Source organism: Gossypium hirsutum, chromosome A08 (assembly GCF_007990345.1).
Source record: "Gossypium hirsutum isolate 1008001.06 chromosome A08, Gossypium_hirsutum_v2.1, whole genome shotgun sequence".
Lineage (NCBI taxonomy): Eukaryota > Viridiplantae > Streptophyta > Magnoliopsida > Malvales > Malvaceae > Gossypium > Gossypium hirsutum.
Genome location: NC_053431.1, coordinates 41,584,275 through 41,589,641, shown reverse-complemented (window position 1 = coordinate 41,589,641; position 5,367 = coordinate 41,584,275). Strand labels below are relative to the sequence as shown.

At 35.5% G+C, this 5,367-nt stretch overlaps 1 non-coding gene across 1 annotated transcript; it reads right to left on the bottom strand.

Annotated features, from left to right (window-relative positions):
- Positions 1-4,930: 4,930 nt before the first annotated feature.
- On the bottom strand, positions 4,931-5,037 carry LOC121205306 (small nucleolar RNA R71). The gene has a single exon (XR_005900390.1). It is a non-coding gene; the product is annotated as a small nucleolar RNA R71 (small nucleolar RNA).
- Positions 5,038-5,367: the final 330 nt, after the last annotated feature.

The window sequence follows — 5,367 nt, the reverse complement described above, 5'->3', positions numbered from 1 at the left end:
TTGTATATATTAACTTTATGTTGGCCGAATATACAAATATCTATTATCAAAATATCATTTAATTTCAAGCCATAATATTATTATATAACCGAAATATATATAAACTTATATGCATATACTCATTAATCATCTCATAAGTATTCATATTTTATAATCATAAAACCAAAAATAACCATTCATATATGTTTGCACATAGATTACAAATATGATATCACTTATATATAACCTTTTGCCAAATATACTTTTCATATATGCGTATATTTTCAATTACATCATATATAATTTGTATCAAATATCAAATAACAAACTTAGCTTATTTATAAATAGATAATCAACTATCTCATACCTGATCACTTTAACTCAATTTACACATTCGATCATACTTATCATTGCCTGTTGAACCATTCGGAATTGAATAGGATACTCGGATAATCACTCATATTGTACAATGCCAACGTCCCAGACATGGTCTTACATGTTATCACATATCGATGCCACTGTCCCAGACAGGGTCTTACTCGGACACATATATCGGAATCACATATCAATGCCAACGTATTAAACGTGGTCTTACTCACACACATATATTGGAATCACATATCGATGCCAACGTATTAAACATGGTCTTACTCGTACACATATATCGATGCCATGGTCTTACTCGCACATCACATATCGAAATCCTATGTCATGAAAAATGTATCTTAGCTAATCTTAAGGTTTGTACGGGGCTTTTGGACGTCATAACTCGGTCAAAAGAAATTTGTAAATATAGCTCCCTGGCATATACACATTCGGCTAACAACATATATACTTCACATAATTCATTTCAGCATAATAAGCTCGTATTATTTAAAATAAACAACATCTATTTCTTATAAACTTACCTCGAACAACGATAATCGGAACGGAACTACTAATCGACAACTTTAGTTTTCCCCCAATCCAAATCTGATTTCTTTAGTTCTTGATCTAAACATATTCAAATTAGACTTAGTCAAACATAATTCTATTCAATTTAGTCCAAAAACATATAAATGGGCAAATTACAATTTTACCCCTGATATTTTACACTTTTTACAATTTAGTCCAAATTGCACAAAACATGCAAAATTTGAATACACTATGCTTAGGCCGAAATGTTCCTTATGTTCATACAAATCCATATATTTCATTTATTTTACACTTTAGTCCCTCAATTTATTATTTTTGCAATTTAGTCCTAATTACTCAAAAACATAAAAAATTCTAATACAAAACATATGAATCCAAAACATATCTTCCATATTTCATCAATTAACATCAGAAAACTCAAATATTCATCAATGGCATAACTCAAAATATTCATCAAAATCAAAAATTCAAGCATGGGCTTTGTACATTATACTGCAACGATATCAAAAACGTAAAAATGATAAAAAACTGAGCTAGTTACATACCTTGATTGAGCTTATTAAATGGACGAACCCTAAGCTTTGTTTCTTCTTTTATTTTTTTATTTTCCAGTCATGAGAAAATATGAAGAACATAGCTTTTAATTATGGTATATTATATCATATATATGTTATTAACTATTTTACATATTTAGCCTTTTAAATTTAATTAGAAAACCATATAAAACATGTCCAAAACTGGCTAGTCATATATTCAATGGCCTAATTGCATTTTAAATGCTTCATATTAATAAGACAAGTTCAATTCGGCCCCTACATATTTAACCACCAAATTTTCATTTTATGCGATTAAGCCCTTTTTATTAAATCGGCACTCAAACGACAAAATTAAAACACAAAAATTTCATAGATATAAATTCACACATAATAAAAATAGAAAATAATTTTAAAATATTTTTTCTGACTCGGATTCAAGGTCCCAAAACCACCATTCCAAATAGGGTCTAAATCGGGCCATTACAGTGGTAGACACACGGGCAGAGACAAGCTATGTGTCTCAACCGTGTAGAGGACATGGCCTAGCACACGGGCGTGTGCCTTGGTCATGTGCCTCAAAATGAATGATGACGTCATAAACAGAATGTTTGAGTTTTTGGACACGGGTGTGTCTAGGCCGTGTGAGAAGCATAGGCCAAGGACATGGGCGTGTGCTTGGCCGTGTGAAAACCCCTGTAGGTTCAAAATGGAAAATAAATCCAATAATTCAACACGAGTGAGGGTACGACTGTGTCCCCAAGCACACGAGCGTGTGAGGCTTAACCTTAGGAATTTTTATAAAATTTTATTAATTTCTTGGTTCTGTCCTGGATCATTTTTAATGTATGAATTGGACCTCGTAGGTCCATAATGGGGATAATATGATTTTGTTCAATTGGTTTAAATTTGTAAATGAAGTTTTATGACTTGTCTTTATGAAATGCTTGAGTATGTGTCCAGTAACGCCTCGTACTTTGTCCTAATCTTGGGTACAGGTAAGGGGTGTTACATTTAGTGGTATCAGAGCTACGGTTTAGTCAATTCTTGGACTAATGTAGCATGTCTAAGGTCTAGCTATACATGTTATTATACAAGTTATGATAGTGTGGCATCTCCTAACCCTTTTAATTGTATTTGAATATAGTAAATGTCTTCCAATCAAGCCCAAGATGAGTCCGAGGGAGCCGAGAGCCATGCTACAGCTTTTGTATAATGAGTTGTTTCTAGTAGTAGTAGAAGGCCTATGTCTGAAGGCTAGGAAGAGGCAAGAGCAGCCTTTTTCGATATGATGGATGAGTGGTTCAGCAAATACCTGAGAAACCGCCCTAAAATACCATGTCCACCTCCACTTGCTAATCGACTTGATGAAGTACCAAGGATTGTTGAACCAGCGAGAATTGGTAAGTCCCCAGTGGATAAACTTAGGAAATACGAGGCTGAAGAGTTTAGGGCTAAGGTCTAGGATGATACAGAATGAGCTCAGTTCTAGCTTGAGAATACTGTGCGAGTTTTGGAAGAATTGTCATGTACACCCGAGGAATGCTTAAAGTGTGTTGTATCTCTTCTGAAGGATACTGCATACCACTAGTGGAAGACGATATTGATAAACCATAAATTATACATATTTTTACCCCATGTTTAATGCATTTTATAGATGATTTCTCATTAGAATTGGTGAATTCGATGCTCTTAATGCTTTAATTTCATGTTTAGTACTCAGGAGAGCACCAAGAGTCAAAAGGAACCAAAAACGAGCCAAAAAGAGACAAAATGGACCAAATCGAGAAGATGACACGGCTTCAGCCTTGCCACACAGCAGCTCACACGCCCGTGTCTTTCGAGGGTGTCAACCAAGGCTTTCACGATTCACACGGCCTGGCCATTGACCTACACGGCCGTGTAGAATTTAACGAATCGAACAAGGCCTGGCAATTACGTCACACGGCCGTGTCACACGGGTGTGTCCCTACTGAGCCCAAGTTAAGTCCAATTTAGAAAAGGCCACTTTGGAGGGTTTCTAGGCATTCCAAAGCCTATAAATACGCACTAGAGGAGGAGAAAAAGGGAGACAGAGAAGAGGGGTAAGGAATTACCCCGAGGAAGCAAATTGATTCATCTCAGAAGCTGGATTCATCATCAAGACTGAAGATCTCTCCTCAACTTCCCTTCAGGAGTTTTGGGTTTTCTTTATTTTTTGTATTCTTTATTCTTTTGAGATGTTTTCTTATTTAGTTATGAACTAAATCCCCTAAATACCTAAGGGGAATGAAACCTATGACGCACCTTGTTATTATTTTCTGAATCGTATGATAAATATTTAACTTGTTCTTAATTAGAGAAATGTCTCGGTTATTCAATCTAGGGATTAGACGTTATTAGTCTTGAATAGGGATAATAACATAACTTAGGGATCTCTACGGAACAAGTTGAATGAATAAATCGTCCGATTCGGAGCCAGAATAACAAGTAAAGTCTAGGTGGATTTTTCCTTAGGTATTTTGTCTTAAGTCAATCGATTTTCCCAAAAGCAATTCCCCAATTCTTTTCTCTGTGCGTTCTTAGTTTAAATAATTAGTTAATTAAAACAAACCCTTTTATTCCTAGGCTAGATAATAAAAAGATAGTTATTACTAGTACTTTTGGTTCCCTTAGGTACGACATCCCGGTCTTGCCATTACTATACTATTGTTCGATAGGTGCGCTTGCCTTTTCATCATGATAATAGTTAGTCTAGGTTTGATCTTTATTATAAAATTTTTTACTTATTACGAATCACTGCGATCAAGTTTTTGGCGCCGTTGCCGGGGAATCTGAGATATTAGAAAGACTAAATTTTTATTACTTTAGCCATTTATTTTTCTTGCAATTTAATTTAATTTAATTTTACTATTTATTGATTTACTTTTTCTTTCTCTTGGCAGGTTTTTATAGTTTATGACTAGAAGAAACCCGTCAGGACCCTTACTTTTTGACGAAGAAATCGATCGAACAGTTCGTAGAAATCAAAGAGAAATAAGGCGTAGTTTACAATACACAGAAAACGAACAAGAAGACAATACTCAACCTCCAACCGACGAGATGGCTGAAAACCAAGACAATCAGCTACCTCCTATAGTTGCAGCTAATCAAAATCCTGCTCCACGTACTATGTATGACTATGCTAAACCCTCTTTAACAGGAACTGAATCAAGTATAGTTAGACCTGTTATTGCTGCGGATAATTTTGAATTAAAACCTAACACTATTCAGATGATATAGCAGTTTGTTCAGTTTGATGGTTTGCAGGATGAAGATCCCAACACTCACTTAGCAAATTTCCTGGAATTTTGCGATACATTCAAAATCAATGGCGTTTCTGATGATGCCAGCTGTCTTCGGTTATTTCCCTTCTCACTGAGAAACAATAGTGGTTAAACTCGTTACCACGAGGGTCTATCACTACTTGGGAGCAAATGACCGAGAAATTTTTACTAAAATATTTTCCGCCGGCTAAAACGGCTAAATTACGCAATGATATCTCTTCTTTTCTGCAGATGGACTTACAAACACTTTACGATGCATGGGAGAGATACAAGGATCTATTGAGAAGGTGCCCTCACCATGGGTTACCTCTATGGCTGCAAGTTCAAACATTCTACAATGGTGTGAATCCCTCGACAACACAAATGATTGACGCAGCTGCTGGCGGAACCATCAACAATAAAACACCGGAAGATGCCTACAAATTCATAGAGGAGATGTCACTGAACAATATCAATGGCAAGTCATGAAGACTAAGCCAACAAAAATAGTCGACGTTTATAACATCGATTCAGTCACCATGCTCTTTAATTAGGTAGAACTTCTCAATAAAAAGATTGATAGTTTTCTTGGTTCTACGCAGGTACATCCAATAAAAAGGTGTGACTCAAGTGGAGGAGGTGTGCATACAGAATAC